Raw genomic sequence first — 23429 nt, forward strand, 5'->3', positions numbered from 1 at the left:
GTCTCTTCCTCTTTTTATAAGGACATCAGCCCTATCAGATTAGGGCCACAACTTTATGACCTCATTTAACTTAGTTACTTCCCTAAAGACTCTATCTCCAAATATGTCATATTGAGGGTTAGGGGAGACATGATTCAGTCCATTATATATATAAATACTCAAATATACATATAAGCATGTGAACAAATCATACAGACACAGACAGTCAGGAGCACACTATATATAGATGAGCATTGTTAAAAGTTTAGTTGTAGATAACTTTTTGGAAATGTGGTAGTTAAATTCCCTGTCCTCTTAAATTCCCTGTCCTCTTTTCTTAAATCTAAAGTCTATTTAAACCATAGTTTAGCTATATTTTATATTTACAACAAGAACTATGGGTTGCTATTGCAACACTAGAAATTAACTAATACTAATGTAAAACCCTAAACTGAATTCTTAATGGTGGTTTAATACTTTTTTTTTTTCTTTGCAATTGTGAATTTTGATGCTGGAAACATAGGTAAAAGGGGATAAACAAAGAATTTTACAGAATCTTAGGATAGAGGTGGTGAACACATTTTCCATTATATTAGCAAATGCTAATATAATTTTCTGGGTTGTCTGACAATACTTTAAAAGACATAGTTTCTTTATTTGGATAGAGGTTGCTCCTGAGCGCCTCATGCTTAGATTTGAGTTTGATAGTGTTCCTAGGTCACAAGCGTAAGGGGGCAGGGAGGGAGAGAGAGAGGAAGAGAGAGAGATTGAGATTGATTTGGGGGTGATTTTTGTATATTTCTATTCCCCTACCAGCTCCAGCAGGAGCAGTCACAGTGGCACTGCCCCTCAGAATTCCTGAGGTGGAATCTCTTAAAGCTCTGAGTCATCCCGATAAGACTCTCCAAAAATATTCACAGTCACATCCACAGAATCTGCCTAATTGGTTATCAGGATTAATGCCATCAAGCCCTTTATCTCTTTGGTTTGGTCACCACAGGAAACTTGATATTCCCGATATCCCATATTTAACACACACAATGATGCTGACTAGCGTTATTTTAAATTCAAAACCTCCTCTCAATTCCTTATTCTCAACTAACGTGCTTTCTGTTTTACATCACTGATGAAAAGAAGCAATAGCACAAGTTTGCTTTTTTATATCTCTGATAAAACAGCAATTGGAAGAGAAATTCTACATGTGCTCCACCAAGCTACTAACCTACACACTCTGCCTTCCCTCCTTGTATAATAAGGTCTGTTCTCCCATCTAAGGCAACTTCTTCACTTGCAGGGGATCACGTTCACTCTTCACTCAAGGAAATCAGTTCTGAAGTTGTTTCTTCCCAAATAGCATCAATTGTTTCTTCTATTGTCTCAGTCCCATCAACAGACAAACATGCTGTAGTCCAGTTTTTTAAAAAAGTTGCTCTGACTTCTCACTTAAGCAATCATCTCCATCTCATTTCTCAGCTCTACTTATACAGCAAAATTCCACAACAATGTTTTCTATACTCATTGTTTCCAGTTCCTGACTTCCCATTCTCTCAGGAATCCATTTAGTTCACCATTATTCTACTGCAATGGCTCTCTCATGAATGATATTAGGAAAATTATTTAACCTCTCTGAGCTTCAGTTTCCTCATCTGTAAATTTGAAATTTTATTTTCTGTTTAGAAGGGTTGTGGGAGGATTCAATAAGAATGTCATATTTGCATTCTACTGTCTGAGAACATAGCCAGTGAAAAGTCCATTTATAAACCCAAGAAGAAGGCCACCTTACAAAGACTGAGGCAGAACTGGGACATTGTCTCTTAGAAACCACTGAGACTGTGGATGGGGCTGTGGAGAGAACACGGGTACTGATTAGCTACAGTCTGGTCATTTTACTGAGAACTTTCAGGTGGAAGAAGACCCCCTTATACATTTGCTTACTAAACTCAGGAAGTAATGACAGCGTATTTGATCTTCATGGCACTTGTTACAATTTCAAAATCCTATGCAATAAAGATATCTTCTCCCACATCTAATAGGTTAAAATATATGCTGGAGCTTGTACTACTGGCTCATGAGCACCAGCTGTTAAATATTCCAAAATTTTGTAAGCCAGTTGTTACTCTGCTGGTAGCATGAAAATGACCATGGAGGAAGTATTTATAACACAGAAACTGGCAAACACTATGAATCAGGGCATTAATTAGTAACTGATTTACCAACCAACACTGCATATTATAATATGATAGTCATATGATTCCCTGTGTTACTTAATTATATTCAATTTGACTTTTAATTTTTATTTATTTATGGCTGTGTTGGGTCTTCGTTTCTGTGCGAGGGCTTTCTCTAGTTGTGGCAAGCAGGGGCCACTCTTCATCGGGGTGTGCGGGCCTCTCACTATTGCGGTCCCTCTTGTTGCGGGGCACAGGCTCCAGACGCACAGGTTCAGTAGTTGTGGCTCACGGGTCTAGTTTCTCTGTGGCATGTGGGATCTTCCCAGATCAGGGCTCGAACCCGTGTCCCCTGCATTAGCAGGCAGATTCTCAACCACTGCACCACCAGGGAAGCCCTTCAATTTGACTTTTATTCTATCTCATAAATTTTTCACATTTAAACAATTTCAACAATTGTGAAGAGATTTACAAATCAAATAGGAACTACTTGAGGAGAATCTAAAACCTAGGGTACACTGAAAGCCTTAGAATTACTCTAGTTTCCATCTCACTAAACTAAATAATAGTACAGTCCAGCTGAATTTCTTACTTCCCCTTCATGTGAGAAGGTCTCATTTTAAGATCATAATATCCCTAAAAGAGCTCTTAAGCTTCTCAGACTGAGTTTGATGGTCTCAAAAAAAGATTGTTGAGCATGCATATGAAAATGAGTCCTATTATTAGATGAAACAAAATATAGCTATGTGACAAATACAATTTCCTATAACATTTCTTCAAAGGAAGCTACTTATGTCATTATGAAACACTCTTCCCCAATAATTTATTCTAGTTTATTCTCTATAAATATTATGGTTTCCAGTTACAAATGTAGTTAAAATATCCAGAGCATCCTGCTATCTGATTTCCATCACACTAAAGCTATGTTTGACTAATGACTACTTGTATAACTTCTTGTTTTACAATATTCTTTCTAATCCTAAATCACTCTCAAAGCCAGTAATAGGTTCTGATGTGTCATGTCACTCAGAATAAAGCTCCTCATGTATTTTTGATACCACTCAGACTAGGGCAAGGTAACTCTCAACATAAAATTTTTGCTGTGAACTTTCCAGGGGAAGAACTTTTGTAAGGATGTTTTTAAAAATCTTTTTTAACCCATGCTGAATTTTGCTGAGTAACAACTCCCTAAGCCCCGACAGCATCACCCTTCTAAAATGGTTGCCTGATACAATCTCACATAAACCATCTCTTAGTTCTTTGAATTCTGAGCCTTTGTTAGTTTTCAACTCTTTTAATTTGAGGTGATATTTACATTTAATCAGAATATCTGTCTCTATTTTCCACGTATTTACATTGAGATTGTGCAATGTACCAATAAACATTGATGCTGTGCCTTAACACTAAGTTTAAAAACTCCTGAAGGGACCATATATTTTTAGTATTTTAATTTTTTTATTTGCTCAGTGCCTAATATGATCAGCACCCCCAGAAGGCATGCAGTGTGTGTTGAAAGATCCTTACTTGTTTGTCAGATTTGCATAACAGGTATAATAAATCTAGAAGATATTATATGTAACTAGAAGACTCATCAATTTAGTTATAAAATGGAATATTGCAATATGGCTTTTTATATTTAAGGACCATAATGCTTTCAAAGGAGTCAATGATTTTATGATGATGAGACATTTTAAATATTTTGGATAAAACTGACATTTCCAGACCCACCACACTGGTCAAATTGCTCAAATTATCTTGTTATTCTGGTCTTATAATTACAGCTTTATTTGGTGAGAAGAATTGTAGTGGTGTACCAAGTTTCAAGAAATTGGACCAGGGTTCAGTAACAGACAATATGAGGAATTTCAGAAAGTCTGAACAGTGAAATTAAGTTTATCAATACATAAGACTAAGGTCCAGACTTATAGGAAGGTTGAATTAGGGAGATCTGACAACAGGTGCTGGAGTTTGGTAAAACGTTTCTAATTTCTTGAAAGATAGAATTATGTGCCAAATGGGCTATCAGTCCAGAAGAAATCACACTCAAAAAGAGAATCAAACCAGGATTTATTCAGCAGAGACAATACCAGATTTAGGCACCGAGAACCAGGCTACACAATTAATGAAAAGGCTGACATGACTAGCTTTCTTCCTAGAATGCTCGTAGAGTCTAGGGCTGAGGAGCAGTCTACAGATTGGTATTAAATAATATCATGTGGAAAAGAGGAGACAAAATCCAGAAAGAACATTGGGGTTTTATTACATGATTGGCAAATATGATTATCCTACAGAAAACGTTGTTTGTAAGGCAGAATATAAACAGATTTCTGGGATCTGTATACAATATGTTCCTCAAACTTGTGTCAAAACTTGTCTTTTTCTATCTCTGTTTTATCCATCCCTAAATCCCACAATTCATTCAGAAGACAGAGACAGAATCACTGAATAAAACAATATCAGCAAGCTGGTCATAAATGCGTTTTAGTCCAGAAAGCATTTGAAATGTTTAGGATACCTATGTACATAACTATTAAAATAGCGTTTCTGATCAAAACATTTGCTTTCAGATATGTACAGATTTAGTAAACTTGCTTTAGGCTTCTTGAGAAACTGCAAAATTTATAGGTAACTCTAAATGTTAAGCAGTGCACTAGAAAGTTATTTGCATTAATATACTGAAGCATAAATGTTTCTCTAGTTAAACATTCATAAGAAAGTGTTGGTAAAGCCTCAAATGACTTCTATATATTTTCTTAAAACATACACTTCATTTGCTTAACTAAAATTTAACTAGAAGATTCTACACAGAAGTGAAGAAATAGGTCTTATTCAGAAATTGTGAAGGGCAAGTGTTTATAATCATTAGATTTTGTTGAGCAGAAATAACTGATATAGGAAAAGGAGGGACTTCCCTGGCCGTCTAGCGGTCGGGGAACTAGGATCCTGCATGCTGCGCAGCATGGCCACAAAAAAAAAAAAAAAAAAAGGAAAAGGAACCTAAATGTACCCCTTTTAATTAATTCACTTTAGAAAACATAAAACATATGTACTAAAGTGTGTAAACTAGTTACATTGCACATCAACATAAGGATGATCTGTGAAATTATAGAATTAATTAGAATAATGTTAATTCCATGTATAAGCATAAGAGTTTTACTTAAAAAGACATATTTTAAAAAGATCATATAGTTCACCAAAGTAACATATCAGTGTATTTTTCTTTATTTCATATAAAAAAATATTTTCCAGAACAGAAAAAATAGGTTTAATATTATTTTCATATGGAACATTTTACTAATCTTTCATCAAACTTCAATATATGTTTATACAATATATAAAACCTTCCACTAATTTTAGTCAATTTAAATTTCAAAACAAATATAAAAATCAACCAGGTAGTGCTGATGGTGCACCCCGGTGGTGCAGTGGTTAAGAATCCGCCTGCCAGTACAGGGAACAGAGGTTCAAGCCCTGGTCTGGGAAGATCCCACATGCCGCGGAGCAGCTAAGTCCATGCGCCAAAACTACAGAGCCTGTGCTCTAGAGCCCACAAGCCACAACTACTGAGCCCATGTGCCACACCTACTGAAGCCCGTGCACCTAGAGCTTGTGCTCTGCAACAAGAGAAGCCACCACAATAAGAAGCCCGCACACCGCAATGAAGAGTAGCCCCCACTCGCCGCAACTAGAGAAAGCCCGCATGCAGCAACGAAGACCCAACGCAGCCAAAAATAAAAATTAATTAATTAATTAAAAAAAATCAACCAGGTAAAGTACAAAATGGGGCTAATTATCCAAATAACACTTATCCATTTCCAACAGATTCTCTTTCACGTGGTTATTATTTTCTGAAATGTGTTCTGTAATTTCCATTGAATCACCCTCCTTAGATTTTCTTAGGTTAGACACTGCCTGAATTATGCAAACAAATGAAACTATGATTTTATTTCTATTATTTACTCAGTAATTTAAAAAAAGAAACTTCCTGAAAATTTTTGAAGGAATAATTTCAAATTTTTTATAATTTTTATTGGTGTATGGTTGATTTACAATGTTGTGTTAGTTTCAGTTGTACAGCAAAGTGAATCAATTCTACATATACATATATCCATTCTCTTTTATATTATTTTCCTATGTACATCATTATAGAATATTGAGTAGTGCTATACAGTACCACTGTGCTATACAGTACGTCCTTATTAGTTATCTGTTTTATGTATGGGAGTGTGTATATATCAATCCCAACCTCCAGATTTATTCCCTGCCTTTCCTCCCTGGTAACCATAAGTTTGTTTTCTACATCTGTGACTTGAGCTGGAAGATAGAGTGGTGGAAATCACTGCCATAAAACAGAATAAAGAAATAAGAATGGGGGCTTCCCTGGTGGCACAGTGGTTGAGAATCCGCCTGCCAATGCAGGGGACACGGGTTCGAGCCCTGGTCTGGCAGGATCCCACATGCCGCGGAGCAACTGGGCCCGTGAGCCATAACTACTGAGCCTGCGCGTCTGGAGCCTGTGCTCCACAGCAAGAGAGGCCACGACAGTGAGAGGCCCACGCACCGCGATGAAGAGTGGCCCCCGCTTGCCACAACTAGAGAAAGCCCGCACACAGAAACGAAGAGCCAACACAGCCAAAAATAAATAAATAAATTTATGAAGAAAAAAGAAATAAGAATGAAAAGAAATGAGTACAGTCTCAGAGACCTCTGGGACAACATTAAACACACCAACTTTCACATTATAGGGGTCCCAGAAAAAGAAGAGAAAAGAAAAGGGCCTGAGAAAATATCTGAAGAGATTATAGCTGTAAACTTCCTTAAAATGGAGAAGGAAACAGTCACCCAAGTCCAGGAAGCACAGAAAGTCCCATACAGTATAAACTCAAGGAGGAACATGCTGAGACACATATTAATCAAACTGACAGAAATTAAATACAAAGAAAAAACATTAAAAGCAACAAGGGAAAAGCAACAAATAACGTGCAAGGGAATCTCCATAAGATTATCAATTTTTAAAACTGAAAATAATAACAACAACATACACAAACAGGACAATTACAAATGTTCATCTAACAATCTTACAAACATCTTTATTTTAAAAATGAAAGAACAATGCCATACTGTTACAAAAATTGAGTGTAATGCATCCAAGGACATGATGTTTAGAATAATAACTGCCAACCTAACTACCATATATGGTGAAGAAAATAATCAAAATTCAATAGTTAACATATTAAAAATAAATATTTAAATTTATGGATTAGGATTATTAAATACATAGTTAATTATCAATAATATAAACTAATTGATATTAACTAGTTGAATATAAACTAATCGAAAACAATATGGAGAAATGACCAATAGGGAAAGGTTTGCACATATAATCAGGAATTAAAATATTTTTATATTAAAGATATTAATTAGTGTGCATAGCTGCCACACTTTAATATGATTTACATGTAGTCATTTGAATCAAGCATTTACCAGCAAGATTTTTACCAAATTCTGAGCCTGGATACATCTCTATCCTTTTGAAATCAGGGCAATGCTTAGGGGACCTTATTAAAGAGAATAAAATTGCAAAAATAATTAGCATGCCTGTGTTCATTTTATAAACCGAAATGCCAGGAAGTGTCCTTTAGCTACAGGCTCCAAAACTTTAAATGCAAAGTAAAATATTTCTAGGTGCAGAGGAAGGATTTTGTAGTAAGTGTGGATTGAGGAAAGGACAAAACTGATAGCTGTTGAAAAGAAATAGGAGAAACTCAATAAACATTTTATGCAGAAATGAGATGAGCTGCTCATGAGATGTGATTACTCTTGACATTCATATCCTTCTTGTCCTGCTTCAGCATGGTTTATAATATACAGTAACCTACACACATGTCAGAGCTTTCCTGGACTGTTCTACAGCATGGTCCTAAGACTATTTTTCCAGCAGTACCCCAAGTATTACCGTACTTCAATGACCAAGACCAATACTGACCATGAAAATTAGCAAGTAAGATGTGATGCACCATTACCACTGTTACTGACAGGGAATTAATAACACTAGTGCCACTGAAAAGGGTTGAGGAGTTTGTCCTTATACCCAGCCAATTCCAAGGGTTAGGTAAGGACAACACAAATGAACTCACTATGAAATGGAAAGTACTTACAAAGGCTACTTAAGCTTTCTAAGTGTCATTCATGTTGTGTATATTTTTACAGTGTCTGTTTCTTTTCTCTCAGTCATTTCCCTGCCTTTAAGAAGACTTGTTTTATTTTCATTATGTGTATGAAATCTTTCTTTGTTATCTTTCATCCCAGACTACCTCTGTTTGCAATTCGGAAACTCAGTTTGTGATGTTTTCCTTCTTCATAAGAGAAATTTAATATCAAACATGAGCTAGTGTACATCAACTTAAATTTCAGACTGATTATTTTAGTTGGGCAGTTGACCTGACATATTTTGCAATGACATGTTATGATTTATTTAATTAAGTTAATGATATTAAGAGCAAGAGATATCTGTCAATTAATGTTTTTAAAGCTAAGCAAGGCAAAGAGGAAGATGCTAGTATTGTCATGGAAACTAGTAAAGTATAGCAAGGGAAGTGTTTCAAATTCTGTGAAACCAAAACTAAAATATACCATAATTAGAGGGAATAATCAAACTACTTTTAGGAATAAAGCACAAAAACTATTGATAGGAAAAAAGTAAAATTTAAGGGGTAAAAATACAAGGAACCAAACTATTAGATATGAGGCTAAAAAGTAAGTTGAACACAAACTATTAATGAAATTTTGATCTATAGAAAAGTCCAATTTATACTGAAAAAGGAAACATGTATAGATTGCCAAGAATAAAATATTTTGAAAATTAAATGATTCCACATCTTTGAATATTAAATACTGTAATAATGTTACCATATGAGGATGCAATTAACTTCTCTTGATATCAGTGGCAAAACTTTTTAAGGGATCTGAGGCATGAAAATTGAAATTGAAATTTTAAACATAACCCTAAATAAATTGGGTAGTTTGTATTAATGACATTTAGAAAATAATGTTATTTGTCTAAATATTTCCACTCATTTTGAAAAATATTACAAGTGTATGGACAAATTATCTAAATTACTATCTAAAATACAATATAGAAAAAATTATAAAGTGTTTTTTTATTTGTTTTCCTCCTTATTCAAGCTAATGTTCCCAGGAAACCTTAAAATCTACTTATCTAGATGTTTAAAACCATCTTCTTACATTGTTTTACATATTTAACATTCCATTTTTATACAACGCAATAATTTAATTATCTTACTACATAATATACACTTCGAATATTTCCTTTAGTCTATGGAGAAAACTATAGAGTTGGAATAAATAGGGTAGACTACTATGTTGTTCCAAAGAATTCAAAACGAGATGTTTTGAATAATCTGTTAACTTTCCACACTAAAGCCGTAAGAATAATCCTAAAGAAAAGCTACAGCCACAAAACAAAGATAAATCAAAAACAAGAACCTAAAGTGTTCAATTCTCTCATCCATTTTACATTCATTCTGATTGTGTAAAATTTAAATTTGATTGTAAGAGATAAACTTTGATCAATTAAGGGAAAATTTTCAACCAAATTATTTAACAAGTACTTATTCAGGCAGTCAGTATCTAATAATGGTCTGTTGGCTTACTGGCTAATCCTCCCTGTTATTCATACTTTCTAAGCCATGATGAAATCAAATCTCTTCTCTCTCTCTCTCTCCCCCCCAACCTCCCTCTCTCTTTTCTTGCTAGAAAGACACTATAAAGATCATATATGCTACCTAATTTAGTGTTCATTTAGAGAAACTAAAGATCCAAGATGTTAAATAGCCTCCCCAAAAGTCATACAACTCACTCTCGGATGAATTACATCTAGAACTCAGGGATCTAGACTCCTCTCTGGTGCTAAGTTGCCCTTAATTCCTAAGTATACAGCAATTTCCCAGTAATTTTTAAGTTATGAGCAGATGTCAAATGAGCAATGAACTCTGAAAGCTGTATAAATGTGAATAAAGTTTAGAGTGATAATCAAACAAAACTTACAACAAAGTGTATTTAGCACATGCTTAATGGATACACAATCCGTATCCTGCCACAAGGTAATTGGGGTATAAATAGTAAGCAAAGATCATAAATGAGCACAATTAGTCTTTTAAATGGGCAACTGTATTGTTTTATCTCTTTAATTTTTTATGTTCTAGGTCATTAGTTATCCCTGATTCTAGTTTACCATTAGCTGTGTTTGGTCAAACTCTGCCTGGAAAGATTTCATGAAGCACAAAGGCACACACCTTCAAAATAGCACTTTGAAGGTGTCCTATAGATAAGTCACCCTGGGGGTGGGAAAGGCCTCTGGAAATCCAGGATTGTAAACTAAGTCTTATGAGGGAATTAGAGCAGTTTCCAGCAGTAAAATATTTTCATCAAAAAAGTAGTACAAAAAGTTCCAAACTTGAAAAGTTGCTTGTTGCTTCAAATAACAGAGCTATACCAACTGGGACTGCTGAGCTCAAGGTTAAAGTGAAAGTACAATGATAAGCAGGGCAGGAACAAGGAATTGAACTTGAAAAATGCTGGAGCACAAAGAGGCAGCTAAGGGAGAGGGAGGTTGAACCAGTGTGAATCACACTTGCCTGGCTCGCTGGGTCTTTAGGGGTTGGAGATCAGTGCCGAAATGCATACTCTGCCTGTCTCACTCTTTGATAGCCTTAAGGTTAAAACTTCAGGAAAACAGCAGTTGACAAGTTAGAGGAAGACCACTGCCTAAAACTTGCTTCCCATTACGCTTGCTAATTTTCACATGAGGCAAGGCAATGTTCCTATATTAGAAGAAACATCATTTCTTGCAGTTTGTTTACTGCCACTGAACTAACTTGCTTGCTTTTTAGCAAGTGTCCCTGGTTTAAGGAAAAGTTCATCTTAAATAAACAGGGAGCAGCAAAATAAACTATCATAGTACAATTGATGCATAACCCTTAGGGCTTTCATTGAGAGGAAAGATTATTTTAGGAGATTTTGACTTTGATAATCAGAAATGTCAGAAAAAGGTGAAGAAAGATATTGAAGATTAAAGATGAGCGTTTTAGCAAGATTATTTTAATTTATCAAACTCTTTATGACAATGCTTTTGTAATTGTAACCAGTAAATGAGTTATAAAATCATTTTAAGGATACACAACCAGCATTTAAATAATAACTAGAAGAGAACAAAAATATAATAGAAACTATAATAGTGCATGATTTATTGTAAGCATAAGTATCACTTGATGAAATTTTTGTCTCTGTATTGTTTTATGTGTGTGTGTGTGTGCATGTGTGTGTGTTCTGGCTCTCTATGCTACCTATGTATTTATTATTTGAGTCAAAGAAAACCCAGCAAAACTCTACCCCCCTCAAAAACAAAACAAAAAACAAAACATTGAAAATCACTACCCCTTCTCCAAGGTGCAAACTGAAAAGGACTAATGCCCTTGACTGTACAAATAATTCTATAGGAGGTAAAGTCACAGTAACCCACCAAATCTTTACTTCTCAAAACCACCTTATTTTCGCTATGTAAAAGTCCTCCTCTCTGAACCTAATTTTATTTTCTCTCACATACACAAACATAACATACAGAGTCACAGCTCACACAAAGAATATCCTACAGAATATTACACTGACAAATGCTAATTAGCTTAAAATTTTTAACAGTTTGCTTTCTTTTTTCTCAAAATTATTTAAAATTGGTACATCTTTTCTTCACAGTTTGTCAGAAGGAACCTGTAAAATGATACAAACTGTCTTCCGCTCACTTTTTCTATTTTGAATTACTACAGCTACATCAAACTCACACACATTTATACACTTACCAACCACAGAAACAACAGGAAATCTTCAGAAAATCATTATTATCAACAGGCTCCAGACCATCCCCCTACCTATTTTCTATTCATAGATAAATGGGCAGAATAACAGCATTCCATCTGGTTTATCCCACTGGGTTTCAAATATGCCATCTGGCCCATTCTCCATAATTATATTCATCTCTTCCAACTACCTAACAAGAATGCAAAAGAAATCCTGAATTTATCTGATTTCATGAGAAGTATTTATTGAACAGTTATTCATTAAGGTTATGTTTTTATGCAATCTTTTTTCCTGACTCAGTGTTATTTTAGGATGTACTCACCTCTGTATCAATTTATTTCATGAAATGAGAGTTACCACTGTTTAACACACATCACATGGAAGACTGGGCTGGCTCCCATCTCTGTGTGATAAACATATGACCAGTACTATGGCCATTAGAGATTGGAAAGTCCTATGTGAGTTTGAGGAGAAAGAAATGGTACAAATATTCACACATATGCAGCTATAAGTCTGTATTTTACAATACAAAATTATAGCATCCAAAACTAGAATTTTTCTAAGATTTCAATATAAAATTTCCAATATGCAATGAACTGTGGCTTTTACAAAGTATAAGCTATTCAGTTTTGTTACTGTTTTGGGTTTTTTTTAATTCTTTTACTGTTCCAGCTTAATGAGGAAAAGCAATGGTGAAATTTAATAGGTCTTTTGCTAGAAGAGTTTTCTATCTAAATTACTTATGGAGCAGCAAATATGCTATGCGAGGGAAGTGTACAATGTTAAAAGTCAGAGAGCGTAGCTCTGAGAGGCTTAAGTGACTATGTGACTCAAGATTGGTGTAAGTAATAATATGGGTTAAGGGTAAGGTGCAGGTAGCAAAGGGGGCAGTATGTTTGTTTTCTTTCTAGGTACTTCAGTACATTAACCTTTCTGAGTGACTGATATAAGAACAATAGACTAAATGTAGTTATCAGATTACTCAACCATTTCATACCATGAGATAAGGATTCATTTATTCAATTATTTGTTTTATGGTGGCAAAATATACATAAAATGAAATTTACCATTTTAACTATTTTTAAGTGTACAGTTCTGTGGCATTAAGTACGATCACGTTGTTGAGCCACCTTCACCACCATCCATCTCCACAAAGTCGCAAACTGAAACTCCGTACTCGTTAAACAATAACCTCACACTCCCTCCCAGGTCCTGGCAACCACCAAACCACTTTCTGTATCCATAAATCTGAGTGCTCTAGATACCTTGTATACAAGTATAATCGTACAGTATTTGTCCTTTTGCGACTGGCTTATTTCATGTAGTATATTGTCTTTGAGGTCTACCCATGTCGTAGCATGTATCAGAATTTCCTTCCTTTTTAAGGATAAATACTATTCCATTGGGTTGCTTCCACATTTTGGCTGATGTAAATAATGATCTTATGAATGTGGAGGCGCAAATATCTGTTTAAGTCCCTGCTTTCAATTGTTTGAGGTATATATAATATCCAGAAGTGGAATTGCTAGATCGTATGGTAATTCTATTCCTAACTGAATTAAATAACAGTGAGAAGTCTGACTCCCAACATATACATTTACTAGCTTATTTATTCAATTCTAATATCCACGTATAGTGGTTTCAGAACAGTTGACCAGTACCTTCATGGGAAACAAATTTATCAACAGGGTACAGTGCATCTATAAAGTTCCTTTTGCTTTTAATCTTGTACACTCTGCGCATTTCCAAAGATGCTGAGGTTAACATCTTTATGTTCCTTCAGAGAGGTTGTACACATCTGCAATAGACTTAGGTAGATCCTTTTATTACATTCTGGATTTTGTCCTGGGGTCCGCAGCCTTCAAAAATATTTTTGTTTTAATTTGTATACTTTAAGGTTTCACTTTTGTACTGCAAAGTTCTATATATTTGGATAAATGCGTAATGTTATGTATCCAACATTACCATATTGTACAGAATGGATTCTCTGCCCTAAAATATCCCTTATACTTTATCTCCTCAACATCCCCCTCTCTCCCTGCGCTACTGGCAACCAATCATCTGTGTACCATTTCTGTAGTTTTGCCATTTTAGAATGTCGCATGAGTAGTATATACTGTATGTAGGCTGTTCAGGTTGGTAGACTAGTTTGTTTCACTTAGCAATATGCATTTAAGATTAATCTATGTCTTGGCATGGTTTGATAGCTCATCCATTTTTATCATTAAATAAAATGATACTCACAGTTTGTTTTTCTATTTACCTGTTCAAGGGCATCTTGGTTGCTTTCAGTTTGGGGCAATTATGAATAAAGCTTCCATAACATTTGCATGAATGTTTTCATGTGAACATACGCTTTCCAATCATTTGGGTCCAAATCTATGAACACAATAGCAGGATCATATGGTAAAACTATGTTTATCTTTGTAAGAAACTGCCAGACTGTCTTCCAGTGTGGCTGTACCATTTTATATTCCCACAGCAATGAATGAGAGTTCCTGCTGGGGTTTGGTTTTTAACCAGCCATTTTGCAAAGGGATAACTGGATGAACTAACAAAACTCTATCACTCATTTAAACAATCTGTTAAATATCCTCAGTGATTTCTTGTATGACACAAAGGTTAGTAATGCTGAAGTAACAAAGGCGAGAGTTTCACAGTCAGGGCGACCTTGTTAACTCACAATATTGCTTTCCACTAAAATTTAGGGCTAATCTCTCTTGACTTTCACTACTTCTCTGTATTTCACTGACTTCCTAGTACCTTCCACATGGACTTTTCTGAAATAACTTTCATACCACAGTGGCACTGATTCTCCAAGCAGTCAAAAATCCGTATGTAACTTATAGTCAGCCCTCTGTATAAGCAGTTCCTCTGTATCCATGCTTCTGCATCCGTGAGTTCAACCAACTTAGAGGATGTTGTAGTACTGTAGTATTTACTATAGAAAAAAAATCCACATATAAGTGGACCCGCTCAGTTCAAACCCATGTTGTTGAAAGATCAACTGTATTTTAGTAACAAACCTAACTCTACACCGTTAATTCTTGCTAAATGCTTTATCCTCCTACTTAGCAGAGTAGATTGAAGAAATGTAACAGTTATTTTATAAAGAAATATATATGTGTGTGTGTATATATATATATATAAAATGTATTAAGTAATGCCACCAGTCTAGGCTGCATCTAATAGAAACACTTGGGATTCTTCTTCTCATGCATGTTTCTTCACAACCAGAGAGAAGCTGACCTCCAATGTACCCAGAAACTGCATGACACTTACCACCTCTCTATTTACTAACTGACTAAGACACTGTCCCTACTGTACCTACACATACATTCACAAACTTACACTCTCATATTTTCCTTGAAATCCTTCTTGGTGTTTCTGAGTAGTTTGGGATTGGCACAAAGGAGTTAAGAACAATCCATGATTGTTCAGAATCATTTCTTCTGTTTCTCCTCCATTCCTAAGAAAGGCTTGAGAAGCCAGGATAGGGATGAAAAAGGAGCCTAGATCTCCTATCCCCCAGCTTCCCTACCCTTCCCCTCCACTCTCTGAGAGCCATGCCTCTACAATATTTTCAACTATTTTTCCTTCCTTCCCTGTACTCCCGTTCCTGGCGAAGCTATCTCCAGAATTTAAAGTCTCTACCAAAAATTGTGAGCTAGTTATAACTGACTTGGGATTAATACATTTGTAAAAAAAAGTACTCATTTATGTCTTATCTAATGAAATTTATTGAGCACTTAAGATGTGCCAGAAAAAATATGGTAGCACATTTTACCTTAAAATAACTTCAATATCATTATCATCATCATTATCATCTCATCATCACTCCACAAACATTTATTAAAATCCAACTATTGTAGGAATTAGAATACAATGCTAAGAAAAGCACCTCTGGTCCCACACTTGCAATCTGGTGGAATAATAGTAAAGATTTGCACAGTAGGTTACAATTTAAAAATACATTCAGTTTTACCATGTATTTAACTTTCTTTTGACTTCCTATCTCATAATTTATAATTTATCTGGTTTTGTTAACTTAGCTGCTTGAACAATAATATCTATCATTTAACCAGGTGTGAACATAGATGTACCACTTTCAGGGAGGGAATGGATAGGGAGGTTATTTCAGTTTTAAGCATGCTACATTTGCTATGGCACATTTAGTTATAAATATCCAGTGTGTAGACAGTTTACCTTAGTAGACTGGAACTCAGGAATGAGAGGTGGGCTAAAGATTGGGGATTCACGAGATATACTATTGGCAGATGAGGCCATGGATGAAACCACCCAGGAAGAAAGGTAAATGCGATGAGAACAGGAGAAAGGATTCTAATGTCTTACATCTAAGGTTAGGTTGGTCAGAGAAGCTTGCCTGGGAGACTTATAGGGCCAGTGGAAGATGGGTGAGAAACTAGGAGATTCTGCATAGTAAGAGAGCTTCCAAAAAGAGAGCTTAGTCAAACATGATTAAGATACAAGACTGAAATTTTCAAAGCAGATTCTGCAAATAGGATATGAATGATGAGGAAACCTACATTTGACAAGTAGGTTTAGAGAGATGAAATGGATATTTTGTGTTTCAAGAGTGAATGGGGTTAAGGAAGTGAAGACAGCCAGGGTAGATGGAGACTGTATGATTAAGGGTGTTAAGAGCTTTTTTTTTTGTTTTATTTTTTGTATTCACCCTTCCAAAATCAAATCTTCTCCGTGTTCTCTTGTTTTATCTAATCTCCTCCCCTCCCCTCCTTTCTCCTTCCCCGTATACCAACTCTCCCCACCCCGCCAGTCTCTCAACCTCTTTCAAATTCTATCTTTGGTGCCCTGAGACTACTCACCTACTTTTTCTGACATTGGAATAAGAACTTGGCTGAGAGGAAAAAAGGTTGAAATCATAAAATCCCTTATACAAGTTAGATTTTACTTCTGTAGTGCTGGCTTCAACATGCAGAGGGTGTTAAGGGGGGTTTGCTTTGCCTTGCTGAGCCTCCAACTGTCAGCTGACACTGCAGTTTGGTAAATGTCACTGCTCTCTGGGGTCTTGAATGCCAGGATGCAGATGGTCCACTGGACTCTCTCTGAAGCGATTAAAGAAAGAAAAATCTGATTCTTCATGAGGCATTTTTCTAAAGACATTGACCAAATGGAAAATTCTTCACCAAAGTATTTATAGAATAAACTTCCCAGTGCTGAATTTTGACATATTGGACCAACTTAGGGAAAATTTTACTTTTATTTTTACCCTAGGGAAACACCATTCCAAAACTCTTTCCTCTTTCTTTACAACACTACTTGGAATGTATTCTGGAACATGAGTAAAGTGACTATTTCACCCTTCTCTGCATATTTGTTGTAGTTGCCTGAATCTCTCCTTACTTAATGATTTCTCCATATATGAAACTAAACTCACACAACAGTGCGTAACACAGAAGATGCACTCATTAAGTATTAGGTACTTTTGGTGAGAGGCAGAGCTTCTCTTTTACTTGAAACTGAAAATGCCATGTGATTACATTTTAATCTCCCTTTGCATTTAGTATAAGACACATACCTCGATTTCTTACATCAGAAACACCCTCTGTCATTTCTGAATTGAAATATACAGAGAGAAGAATGTTAAAGAAACAGGAACAGCAGAGAATGAATTCTGATGGTCCATGGTGGCTGTGGAGCAGACACATACTGATTTCTGGGGGGACAGTAGCCATGTTTCCAGGAGAAGCCTGTAACCATGGAAGCCTCTTCTTATAGTATGTAGTGCTAGAGGCTTGTTCCCATTCTGTGGCATGATTTTGGGTAAGGTCCTGACTGCAGCCCAGCATCCTTTTTCACACTCTTTTTCTGTACCTGCTTCTCAAGACTCCTGGTATTCTGTGATCTACTCATTCTAGTTTTAAAAATTTATTTTTTGCTTAAATAATAATCAAAGTCAGATTTTGTCACCTAAAACTAAGAAGCCTGATAGATACGATTGCCATATACATCAGAAGCAGCCACCAAGGATCTTACATTTAACTCTGACTATATATTATTAATGCCTCAAAAATCTCAAGTATGGCAAATCTATGTGAAAATATTTTTTCTTCAGATCTGGTAATGAAGTGAGATACTAAGGGTTCGTTACTTAAGGCATGAATCTGGTGAGTGAGGTCATGGCAGGTCAGATTCTGATTGCTGTCTATGGAGACTACTTTCCTAGTTTGACATATAAAAGCCTAAGCTCCACAAGCTATTTTTCTGACTGATTTCTAACAATGTTCCCTCAAAAAACAGAATCGATTTTTTAAAATCTACTCAATGATGTCCCAAATAATGGTTTCTGTCACCAAACTCTTCAAGACCTTTTTGTATGGTGACCTTCTAACTTCACCAGTTTAGTGACTTTTGTGACTCAGATTCCTCTCAGGATCCTCAGATCCTCAGGATCCTCTCAGATCCTCAGATGGATCATGGTTCCACCTCAGTCCCTTTGCCCTCCAAGTAGAACTTTTCTAGCTAATTTGGGTGCTCCCCTGAAAATGTCTGCCAGTTTCCTCTTGTTTAGGCCACAAATCTGAGCTGCTTCATAATTCTTTAAGAGGAAAGGTTTGTTTCAGGGTTTGGCTCAAAATAAATCTTTGTGTTGAGATGATCATATAGAACATATGTCTCAATATACCAACATACACTCAGGATCAGAAGAATTTTCTCTTGATGGATTTATAATATGGGATAAAATACAAAAGTGTTCTGGAATCCTGTAATTTAAAAGTTTGTCTTGATACTTTGCTAGTATCTTTGAATACATAAAGTGCATATACCTCTGCATGGTGGACAGAAAGTTCCTCTGCACTTTATATGCAAATAAAATGTACTTATTTCCTTGAACTGGAAGTAATCTTAGCAGATAAATGACCCCGATATATGCTTGTTACCATAGAGAGTAATTATTTGAGCTAGGTTAATAGATAAACAGTTTCTTCAGATAATTGACTTGTTTAATAACATGTAGATACATTTGAAAAATGTATCTTTTAGTGTCCAGCTGAAATAACAAAGGATATCACACCGTACCAATGTTGTTTAATTGGCAAGATGGACATTGAATAAAATCCAGTATTATTTGGATAAAACCAATATAGGTATGACATATTGCTTACAAGTTTGACCCTTAGAGTTGGCAGGTAATCAAACTTATTTTTCTTTTCAGGAAAATCTTGTCCTATTCATGGATGGTCTTTCCATTTGAGTCTTAGCAACTTTCATAAGGGGAAGTGAAGTCCATGTTTAGCTTAGCTGATTATTGAATTATATGCCTCCATTCTTTTCCAGTATAACACAGATCTGCTTTCATGTAGTGTCAAAGAGCATAAATTCAATTCACTGCTATGTAGTACTTATCAAAACTGGGCTGAAATGGATAACATCTGTGGAATATTGAATGAATGATATTTAAACACTCTGCTCATTTATCAATCAACTTACATTAGTGATTTCAGAAAAAATTAAGCTCTGGAATACTCTGTTCTAACAAGGCCTTGAGCAAACAGTCACTGTGTAATAGAGATGAAGGTGGGATGGTCTTAGTTGGAGTGTAAGTAGACAGCCTTCATCCCAGCCACCAAGAACCTGGATTTCCCTAGATCTAGAGAGCAGTGTTTGGGAAACCTCACTCTGACTGTGTTAATCTGGTTTGATGTATTAAGACATTCCCCCAAAGGATGTGCACCAAGGCCATTCTGTTCAAATCCCCACCACCGGATTTACCTCATTGAACTGAATGTGTTGTTAGGCCATGGATGTGACATAGGCTATGGATGGTGTAAGAAAGAAACGGTCCTTTGAAACTCATCATAGCATCTATTACAATTACAATGTTGACATATTTGCCATACAACTCCTCTTTACTCACAGGAAAACTTTATTTCACATATCACAGCTAGGAATAATTATACTCATGTGAAGTCAGTTTGTGCTCATCTTTGGAACACCGGGACACATGTAATGTGTTCCTAATATTCATTGGTTACTTATAAGCTGACGGACAAATTTGTGGCTAAAATCTAGCAAGTGTACAGTGACCTCTGGCCGTATTTTGTGTGTTAGTCTTTGATTTTGTGTGCTCTGGTTGTGTTTTTGTATGTTTACTTGGGGATTGGTTTTAGACTTTGAGTTTATCTTTAACCTGTTTTGTTTCTCAACCAAAAAAAAAAAAGAATCTGATTACAGTATTTGTATTTTTGAGTGCTGCCTGAAATTCATGTTTGAGGGTCTTTGTTTTTGAACAAAAAGGATATAAATTTGTTAGAATAATTTAAAAATGTATTGTATCTTTTTTCTCATTCATACGAAGTCTTGGGTGTGTACATTTAATATGACACCTTCTGAAGCTTTCTTTCTCTCTTCTCAATACTTGTCTTCCGTAAATCCACTTAGTCCTAATCTGTTTTTTCACACACACTATAAATAAGGTACTAACAAGTTTTCAAATATTTTATGTGCTCATAAACAATTAATTGTGAACAGTCCTTTTACTTCAAAAATAATTTAGGTAGAAACATTTGTCTTCTACTTTTAATTCAAAGACCTCCTAGGTTCCCAGTTTGGTACAAAAACTCTAAATTCAAAATGCTTCCAAAATCTTAACAACTGGACAGAGTAATTGGATAATAGAGGCAGCCACTAGTGCCCTTGTACTTCATTAGCAGAAAACTAAATAGCAGAGCTTTTAAGAAATGTTTTTAGAAGCTAAGTGAATATACCAAAGAGAGCTATTATGTGCAGAGATTTCAGACATGTAAATTGAGTTGAACTTTGTTTGCATCCATCAACCTGTCCTCAATGAGGCTAACCAGGAATTTTGTAAAGCTTTGTTACAGTAAATGATATATCTAAAATAATGATAGTCTCCAAAGTATGGTCTATTAGAGGTAGCAACCTTAACATTGGGGAGAACAGAAATTTAACTTTGTTGTTTCCAACCATACTTCAGAGTAATAGGGGTGTTTCAGTGACATCAATTGACTGACCAAATTAATAGTTAGTCCTCAGGTGTCCTTAAATAGTTAAATAATTTTATTAAGAAAGACTCTTCTTACAGCATCTGGCTCAACATAACTACCTGACTTAAAATAAATATTTCCCAATGTTAAAAGATTATCTACTTAATTGTCAGAGAGTCTAGCAGATCCCTAGGGATAATTAGACAGAATCACACTATGGAAACTGGGAGGCACATCAAGCATATAATTTCTAACACGTTTTAAGCAATGGCTCTCCACTTTTGCCCTGTAATTATTTCTCACACAATATGATCCATCCCAGGGCAGAATTTCTGGATATAAACATAACTTTCAGTGGGAACGACTAATGAAGGAGCAATGATCAGTGTTATCCAGCACAAGGACGTGCATAAATCATAATCTCAAAATGCAAAAAACAGAATGAACTACTCTATTAATCAACAGTTACAGTCCTCAATACATTAGTATCTTCCAAACTAATGACATCAAGTAGACTTTCATTCTAGCTAAAACTTTCTAACCCACAAAAACAATATGAATATGTTTATTATTTCCAAATTTCCTAATACATTTTCTAATTAACTATAATTTGGGGCAACATATTAATAGCATTTCTATCAAAGCTAGTATTTTAATCAAACCAAATATTCCCAAAAATGTTTTATACATTTAATTTTTTTATAAATTAGTCTAATGTTTTATATATAATAATTGTGTTCATCTCTAATTTACTTAAAATTCTGCCACAGGACAAAATCTGTAGACAGATTTTTACAAACTTGAGATCCAACATAATATTTGGAAACCAACCAGACAATGATTGATAAAAAAGAAAATTAATATTTTTTTCTGTTCCACCTAGAGCCAAGACCAAGACAGGAAATTAAACACCTTATTGCTTTCTAGTTTTTTTCTAGGTTTACTCACTGTGGAGTCAAAGAATCCTCTGTGTGTGTGTGTGTGTTGACAGTAAGGAGAGGTTCTAACCTGACCTTTCATTCTCCCTTAGACCCAGGATTTTGTCATAGTTCCCATATATGTGCACACCCTGCTAATGCCATATTATAAAGCCCTAGGGTTTGGCAGATGCCATCTAGGTAAATGTTATTCAGTATCCCTTCATCCTTCGGAACTCTATTTGTCTCCTCCATTTGTTTTCCTAACTTTCCCTCCAGCTCATTCATTTAAAACAAAAACAGGTCTTATCTTCATGTATTATTTAATATATTTGGTGTTTTGAACTGGGAGAACTGTGCTCTACATCTTACTAATGTAATTCCAAAAACTTCCTTTTAATTATATTTTCTGAACTGCAGCAATTTTTATTATGCTTTAACCTGTTCCCTCTATGGAAGCCTGGATGAGGTGAAGTAGAAGTTACATCTACTTGTCCTTACTGGTTAGACATGTCCGGAGTTATTCTATTTCTCAAAGAAGAGGTTGAGCTAAATAATGTAAGGAATTTTTAAAGCACTCTTTTATTTTATTGCTGGGTCTAGCTCTTCCAATCAGAATGCAGAATAAACTCTAAGACTAATTACAGGCTTTGTCTGAATTGTGATGATCTGGCCCAGCTTTTGTTGATAGGTATCCAACCACCAGATCTAGTAGCTAGTAGCTTTGTGAAGGGAAACAAGGAAACACAAAACAAACTCAAATGATTAGATTTTTTGTGAAGTTTATCTCCAAAAGATGTGGCCACTTTGACAAAACAAAGACACGTGGTGTGTAGTTCATTTGGATATTTGCAGCACAATAAAGGAAGAAATTTCCATATATATTATTGAAATGTAATGAACTAGTCAGAGTCAGTGAGGGAATATTATTTTGGAAATATGGCATATATAAACACACTTCAATAATATTTTACAAGTTTGTCCAAAATAATTGCAGAGCAAAATAGTGGACCAATTGAGGAATAGAAATATGAAAACAAACTCACTCTTCATGCCTTTTTGAAACTAATCTTATCACATGAAGCATGTTTTGCTAAGCCTCTCTATTTGATTTAATAATGAAAAAAAGAAGAGTAAATTATCCACTTCCATTTAATTGAATGATGAAACATTTGCAAAACTGTTGTTGGACCTGGTTGACATGAGGAAGAATTGTTTCCCTAAATATACTTGGCCTTCTCTCAGCCCTTTTAACCTCCCTGTTCCTAGATGAATATTGAATGGTTCTAGCTATAAATTTACAAAGAATAACCTGGGCAAGAATAACATGGGCAGCTTTCTCCTCTTCTTCTTGAAAGAATTCCTAGACATCACAAGCTTGGGTTCACAATTCTGCTCCATTCCTTCTCTTCAATTTTATCCTGGCACCGCTTGTTACCTTTCTGAAACCTGATAGGTTAAATTCTAGGATTTATCTAACAAGCCAACCTGTCTCTCAAATC

At 35.3% G+C, this 23429-nt stretch overlaps 1 long non-coding RNA gene across 1 annotated transcript in view; it reads left to right on the forward strand.

Moving 5' to 3' along the window:
* LOC141278493 (uncharacterized) overlaps positions 1 to 23429 on the forward strand; it is a 341470-nt gene that overhangs the window by 48069 nt on the left and 269972 nt on the right. The gene's annotated exons all lie outside the window — the stretch shown is intronic.

The sequence above is a fragment of the Tursiops truncatus genome, chromosome 4 (assembly GCF_011762595.2).
Source record: "Tursiops truncatus isolate mTurTru1 chromosome 4, mTurTru1.mat.Y, whole genome shotgun sequence".
Lineage (NCBI taxonomy): Eukaryota > Metazoa > Chordata > Mammalia > Artiodactyla > Delphinidae > Tursiops > Tursiops truncatus.